Below are 8,307 nucleotides of genomic sequence, written 5' to 3'. Positions count from 1 at the left end.
GACGTTTGAAATGTAGAGGATTGTAGCCTTGTACAGGGGCAGGATCGTAGTCAATGAGGTTTATCTGAGCTGTGATTATTGCTAATTGAAAACTTTTCCCGATATCCCACTGTGACGATGTGAAATATAAAAGATTGTACCAAAGGTGGTACTGGCGTGGTGCAAGGTTGTCCACAAACAAGCCTTATACCAAATTTAATTTTTCATTGTATGGGTGTGCAATTAAAGTTTAATAGCAAATAATTATTATTTATAATGATAAATCACATCCCCGGTTTGCACATGGTTTTCTGAGCATGGCACGCACAAGCCTGGCTTGTGCATACGGTCTCATGAATGTTGGTTTGTTGCATGAAGAGGCTAGAGAGGATGGAGAAAGACCAGTTCTCATATAGGAACAGAAAGAGGTGAAAATGTTAAATTCATCTGCTTTTCTTTACTCAGCACTTGGTTTCCATTGGAGGAAAATAGTGTATCTGATTCTCAATCAGATTCTCAATCACTAGCACCCAGCCAGGAAGGGTTGTAATTAAACCTGAGGAGTTTGCACAGACAAGATATGACTTACTTAGGGACTGTATAAACATGTGGCTGAAAAGAGGTTGGGTTCTAATTTAAGAGATTGTAAGACCTGCAGCCCTAATTCTTTTTTAAAAAATATCTTATTTTTAACTAATCTCTACACCAAATGTGGGGCTTGAACCCATAACCCCGAGATCAAGAGTCACACGCTCCTCCGACTGAGCCACCCAGGTGTCCCACGCACCTTTATTTTTATTTTTAGAGGGAGAATGCGAGTGTGTGGTGGGGAGAGGGGCAGAGTTGGAGAGAGAGATGATCTTAAGCAGGCTCCATGCTTAGCACGGAGTCCTACGCAGGGCTTGATCTCACGACCCTGGAATCATGACCTGAGTGGAAATCGAGTTGGATGCTCAACCGACTGAGCCACCCAGGCACGGCAGCAATCCTAATTCTTAATGGTAGTACTCCCCTAGAGTCCTATCTCAATCCCACTGAGGGGGCCAACTGTAACCTGCAAAATCAGGAATCCCACACCTTTGTCTCTACTCCAGACACTCTACTCACAGGGTCAGACCCTGGTCTTCAAACTACCTGCTTGTCTTGTACCCATGGAATACCCAAAATATCTCAAATGCAGTGAGTCCAAAATGAAACTCATCACCTTTCTCCCTAAATTTGCTGCTGTGTCTTAGTAAATTTCAATGGCTAAATCATTACACATTCTATCGTTCATGTCATATGTCTGGATAACACCTATTCACTTTTCTTCCTCACTTTCACCGTTCAATCAGTTCTTCCTAAACAACTCTAAAAATTTGTGGTCATCCTTCATACCCCCTTTCTCTCTGCCCTCTCACTAATCCTGCACCAAGTTCTGTCACCTAAACACTTGTCCAACTTATTTTATTTTTTTCCATCTCTGCTATTGCCACAGTGGTCTGAGCCACTGCTACCCCTCTCCTGGATCAGCATGGTAACCTCGTAACTGGATGCCTTGCTTCTAGTCTGGACTCTGTACAGTCTTTTCTCCATGGTGCGGATGAGATGGGGTGTTTAATATGTAAATCTGCCATGATACTCCATTGTTTTTGATCTCTCAGGGGCTTCCCTTTGCTCTTAGAAGAAAATGACATGGTTCACAAGACTCTGTCGTCTGGATATGGTCTTTCTCATGGTACTCTACTCCTTTCTTACATTATGTATGCTGTTCTTGTCCCTGTTCCTTTAACATCCTATCCACAATGTTCTTTAGTCACCCTTGTTTTTTTTTATCGAAGTGTAAATAACATACAGTGCTATATTAGTTTTAGGTATACAATGTAATGATTCAACAATTCCGTACATTACTTGATAAGGGGTTAATATCCAGAATATACAAGGAACTTACACAGCTCAGCACCAGGGAAAAAATACAATTGAAAATGTGCCGAGGACGGGGCACCTGGGTGGCTCAGTTGGTCGAGCATCTGACTCTTGATTTCAGCTCAAGTCATGATCCCAGGGTCATGGGATCAAGCCCCGCATTGGGCTCTGCACTGAGTGTGGAGCCTGCTTAAAATTCTGCCTTACTCTACCTCTCTCCTCTGCCCTGCCCCTCTCCCCTGCTTGTGCTCTCGCGCTCTCTCTTTCTGTCACAAAACAAAGCAAACCGTAATGAGATATCACCTCACACCTGTCAGAATGGCTAATATCAACAACATAAGAAACAAGTGTTGGCGAGAATGTGGAGACAAAGGCACCCTGATGCACTGTTGGTGGAAATGCAAACTGGTGCAGCCGCTGTGGAAGACACCATGGAGGTTCCTGAAACAATTAAAGCTAGAACTACCATATGATCCATTGATTCCACTACTGAGGCTCCCCCCCCCCCCCCCGCAAATGAAAACATTAATTCCGTCACCCCTTTGCCTGGTTGCCAGGTTGGTCTTCCCAGAGCTCAGGAGTAGGCTCATTATATGTCCACTGGTCCCTTCGTTTTATCTTAGCGTTCATCTGAGATTATCATTATACATTCATTTGTATAGTGATTTGTCTCTCACTAAATTGTACCTTCTTTTTTTTTTTTTTTTTTTAAATTGTACCTTCTATGAGATGCAGGTCTTTTCTTTTACAGCGTATTCCTAGAGCCTTCCAGTTTTCCACTCACTTGACATAATGGTGATTCAGTATGTTTGAAATAGGACTATTAATGCTTTACAGCATATGTAATAGGCATTAAGCAGGCTTGGGGACCAGTGGGTAAACCTGATAAGCATCATTTATAATATAGTTTCATTTAGAAAATATTGTTTAAGAACCACCAAACTGTAAATGAGTTTCTGAGACCTCCCAGTAAAAAAAATTAGAAACTGTTAAATTATAGCTATTCAATGCACCTGTTATTAACTTTTGTCTTAGTAATACAACAACATACAGACTATATTATAAGAAAGTGTTTAGAAATGAATATTTAGGCAAAAGGCTTATATATCATTTATGAATGCCTCTTACCCTTTATGTTAGAGCTACTCAGGAGAACAGGGACTAGATCTATTTTTACTTACCAGTACCTTGTGCCCCGTGCAACGTCTGTGACAGAAGAAAACTTCAGTAAGTTTTTGTTGATGAATGAACGATGCTGTTTTGTTGGCTTACTTTTGGCCTTTTACTCCTGATGCAATATTTCTACTTCTATATCCCTTTTGCTTAATTAACTTATATTTGTCTTTTAAGCTTCAGTTCATGCACCACCTCTTATGCAGTCTTCACAGATGTCACCTGCCCCTCTGTGTGTGACCACGTGCATGTATATGTCAGTGAACTTCCCATGCCGTGTGATTGGTATCTGTGTCTCAGTCTCTCCCTGTGTAATAGGACCTTTTTGAGGGGAACTCTGTCTCCAGTGCCTTCAAAACTCCTCTTGATTTCAATTTAAATTAAAAACATGGATAAGTGGCCTGAAAGAGAGAATGAGAGAGAGAGAGAGAGAAGGGAATGGAGGATCTGAAGCAGGCTCTGTGCTGACAGCAGAGAGCCTAATGGGGGGCTTGAACTCACAAACTGTGAGATCATGACCTGAGCCGAGTGAGCCACCCAGGTACCCCCAGGTATTGACTTCTAAAACAAAAAACCCAAGGTTACATTTTATAAAAACACCTTCTTAAATGCAGCAAACTAGCCATCTAGTGAATACTAAAGATCTAAGCGTAAAAAGTCATTGCAGAAAAAGGTCATTGTGGAACATTGCACTTAGCAGTGAATTAGGAAAGCTTTTCCTCTGAGGTGGGGAATGAGACCAGGATGCCGACTGTACCTCAGTCCTATTCAGTACTGAGGTATGAGCCAGAACGGTAAGGCAAGGGCAAATGATCAAGGGCAGAAAACCATCATTATTCTCAAATGACACCATTGTCTATGTAAAAAAAAAAAAAAAAAAAAAAAAAAAAAATTCCAAAGCTCTATCTGTAGATAAACTACAAGGATTAATAAGTACATTTAGTAAGGTTGTTGCACAGAAAGATAGTTGTATTTCTGTATGCCAGCAATAATCAAGTAGAAAATGAAATTTGAAATACCATTTTCAACAGCATAAAAAAATATCAGACACCTGGAATAAATCTAATAAAAGATGCAAAAAGTGCATCGTTATCGAGAGAAATGAAAAAGACCTAAGTAAATGGAGGAATAGTGCAGTTCTGGCAGGTTTTTAAAAATTGACAAACACATTCTAAAATTTGTGTGAAAGAAAAGGGTCAGCAATTGTAGAGAAAACTTTGAAGAGCAAGGACAAACCTGGAGGATTTATATTGTCAGATATCATGGCGTATTATAAAGCTGCAGGATTTAAGATACTGTGGTATGAACATAAGAACAGAAAAATAGAGGTGCGCCTGGGGGGCTCAGTCGGTTAAGTGGCCGACTTGGTTTCAGCTCAGGTCACGATCTCATGATTCATGATTTCCAGCCCTGCATTGGGCTCTGCGCAGACAGTGTGGAGCCTGCTTTCAATTCTCTCTCTCCCTTTCTCTCTCTCTCTCTGCCCCTCCCACACACTCTCTTTCTCTCTCAAAATAATTAAACTTTAAAAAAGAATAGAAAAATAGACAAACTGAACAGAAAAGAGAGTCCAGAAATAGACCCACACATGTCACTTGAATTATGAGAAAGTGATAGCTTCAGTGTGGTTGGGCAAGAGTGGTCTTTTTTTCTTTTAAGATTTTAGCTTATTTTCAAAAATTTTAAAGGTTATTTATTTATTTTGAGAGAGAAAGCATGCATGTGAGCGGGGGAGGAACAGAGAGAACCCCAAGCAGGCTTCGTGCTGTCAGCACAGAGCCCAACATGGGGCTCAAACCCACAAGCTATGAGATCATGACCTGAGCTGAAACCAAGAATAGGATGCTTAACAGACTGAACCACCCAGGCGCCCCTTAAGATTTTAGTTTTAAGTGATCTCTACATCCAATGTGGGGCTTGAGCTCACAACCCTGAAATCAAGAGTCACATGCTTGACCAACTGAGCCAGCCAGGTGCCCCAGGGATGGTCTTTTAAATAAGTGATGCTGAGTCAACTCCATGCCCATATGAAAAAGGTATCTTCACCCTCTCACTCAGCCATATGCCAAAATCAATCTCAGATGGATTGTAGATGTATATGTGAATGGTAAAAACAACAAAACATTTAGAAGAAAGCATAGGAGGATGTCTTACTGACTTCGGAGGTAGCAAAATATTGCCACCTACAAGCACTAATTAAAAAGAAAAAAGTGTACTACATTGAAATTAAGAACTTCTGTTCATCAAAGGGCAGCATAAAAATAGTGGAAAAGCAAGTCACGGTGTGGGAGAGGATATTTGAAAAGTGATGAACTTCAGCAGGGAGATGCACATTGCCAAGATAATCATTTCATGCTCACTAGAATGCCTTAAACGGAAAAGACCGATAATCCCAAGTTGCAAAGAGCTCCTAGACTGTCAGCTGTCTAAATAGTCTTCAACTGTAGACTGAATACATAAATTGTGATACATTGATACAATACAATACAATATATCACAGAGAACAAACAGATGAATCTCTCGCTAATATTATTGAATGGAAGCCACACACGCTAGGCAGTAAGTACTGGGTAATTCTATTTACATGAAGTTCAAAAACAGGCAAAAATAACGCAGAGTATTAAGAATTGAGCTAGTGTTTATCCTTGTGAGAAGGAACAAAAGAGGATATTCTGGGTGCTGGTAATGTCCTATTTTGTGATGTGGCCACTTGGTTACCTTTGTGAAAGTTTACTGACCTGTGCACTTACTATTTGTGTATTTTTCTTTTTTTAATAAGGTTTTTTTTTTTAAGTTTATCTTAGAGGGCGAATGAGCGCATGTGCGCATGCATGATCAGGGGAGGGGCAGAGAGAGAGGGAGACACAGAATCCGAAGCAGGCTCCAGGCTCTGAGCTGTCAGCACAGAGCCTGATGTGGGGCTTGAGCCCACAAACTGTGAGGTCATGACCTGAGCTGAAGTCAAGAGTCGGACCCTCAACTGACTGAGCCACCCAGTGCCCCATTTGTGTATTTTTCTGTGTGTATATATGTCAATTTAAAAAATTGCCTGAAGAATTTGCTTACCAGAGAGGAAAGAGATACCAGAGATGAATTTTTAGGGAGTGCTTAGGAATTAATAAATAGAAGATTAATGACCTAAAACAAAAGTAGGCAGTCAACGTGGGAGAAAATTGAAATGACAGAAGCATTTTAAAATATGTATCACTTCTTTAGCATTTAGGGAAATATATCTTCAAACCACAATACCCGTTTCACATTGTCAAATTGGCAAAAATGTAAAGGCTACGTAATGCAAAGTTCTGGAAAAGATACCAGTTGGGGAGAATTCTTATATGCTTTTAGTGGGAGTGCAAATGGACAAATCTGGTTTGGAGAACAATTTGGCCTTAGATGGTAAAGCTGAAGATGTACTGTAATTCCATTTTGAGGAATATATCTAGAAAATTCTTAACTTTATGTAACAGGAGACAAGTATGAGAATGTTTTTTCTAGCATTGCTTGTTGTAAAAAAGAAATATGTGAAAATGATTGGGGTGGCTCAGTCAGTTGAGCGTCTGACTTCGGCTCAGGTAATGATCTCACGGTTCATGAGTTCGAGCTCCGTGTCGGGCTCTGTGGTGACAGCTCAGAGCCTAGAACCTGTTTCAGATTCTGTGTCTCCCTCTCTTTCTGCCCCTCCCCTGCTCGCACTCTGTCTCAAAAATAAGTAAACATTAAAGAAATTTAAAAAGTATATGAAAATGATCTAAATACATAACAGATGGAGAACGGATAAATATGTGTCATGTTCATACAATAGAGCACTATACAGCAAATAAGATAGCAGAAACATTGTATTAAAACCATAATAATGAGTAAAACATAATTTTAAAAACATGCAAAACAGTATATATGATGTATGATATTTGTGTAAAACTGCACAGCAGGGGCACCTGGGTGGCTCAGTCAGTTAAGTGTCCCGACTCTTGATTTCGGCTCAGATCATGATCTCACGGTTTGTGAGTTCGAGCCCCGCACCGGTCTCTGCACCGACAGTGCGGAGCCTGCTCAGGTTCTCTCTCTCTCCCTCTTTCTCTGCCCCTCCCCTGCTCTCTCTCTCTGTCTCGCTCTCAAAAGTAAATAAAAATTAAAAAAAATTTAATAAATGCACAGCAGCAGTAAACAATAAATTCATGATGATGCCCATACGAAAGAAGACAAACAGGAGGGGGGAAGATGCACATGTTGGGGAGGGGTTGTTCCACTTGCATAATTGTATAGCTAATTATTTTGTACTTAAAATAACTGACACAGGATACAAGATAAAGAATTGATAAAGCTGTGTGGTAAGTATGCACATAGTTGTTCTCAACTTTCTCTGTTTGTAATATTTTACAATAAAAAGTTACACAGGAAGAAGAGGTGGAAACACTGTGCTGTTTTCAAACAAAAGTAGAACCCCCTCCACAAAAGAGCTACTTGTGCCCATGACACTTCACTCGATACATCTTACAGATCAGTATCTTGTTCCTACATTGAAAAATGCATCCAAAAGCATAGTGAGTTGTTTTCAGACAATAATAGCTAACAATTACGTAATGCTTCCTTTGTCCGGGTCTTCCTGTCCCGCTCCCTCCCTGTCACTCTTTTTCTCCATCTCCCCTCCTTATTCCCTTCTTTCCTTCCTTTTGTCTTTCAAACTTTTTTTTTTAATTGCAAGGAATTGCATTCATACAAAAACTGCATACAATGTAAATATATAGCTTACAAATTATTGTAAAGTGAAAGCTTATGTAACCAAACTGAGCCCTGCAGGAACACAGCTGGGGCAGCACCCGGAAAGCCTCTGCTGGCTTCTATTCTAAGAGGCACACAGAAGCAGCAGGTGGTGGAGACTTTATTCCACCTAGGGTTGAGCTGGTTCCGTATTCTGCATAATGTGTGCACGTGCACACCATGTGTGTGCTCCTGTCCCAATTTCCATATGTGGCAATTAAGAGATTCCTCTCTAACAACTAGGGTTACTGCAAAGATTGAATGGTAGCGTATTATAAAGTACTTAGAACAGTGCTCAGCAAGTAGAACTGTTTGCTTTCCTTTGCCCTGTTTCTCCTCCTCCCTCCCGACCCTCCCCCCTGTCAAATGTAACCCCCAGTCGTAGACCTGAACACTGTTTTGAAGGCTTTCCTTTTCGGTAGGAATGTACTGGCGGGCAAACTCGTAAACAATGTGTCAAACAAGACGTGAACTTTCGGGCAAACTCGTAAA

General features: G+C 40.7%; 1 pseudogene; it reads left to right on the top strand.

Moving 5' to 3' along the window:
- Nucleotides 1–24: 24 nt before the first annotated feature.
- On the top strand, nucleotides 25–138 carry LOC113597759 (uncharacterized; annotated as a pseudogene).
- The last annotated feature ends 8,169 nt before the right edge of the window (nucleotides 139–8,307 follow it).

Source organism: Acinonyx jubatus, chromosome X, assembly GCF_027475565.1.
Source record: "Acinonyx jubatus isolate Ajub_Pintada_27869175 chromosome X, VMU_Ajub_asm_v1.0, whole genome shotgun sequence".
Taxonomy (NCBI): domain Eukaryota; kingdom Metazoa; phylum Chordata; class Mammalia; order Carnivora; family Felidae; genus Acinonyx; species Acinonyx jubatus.
This window is presented reverse-complemented; position numbering and strand designations above follow the sequence as displayed.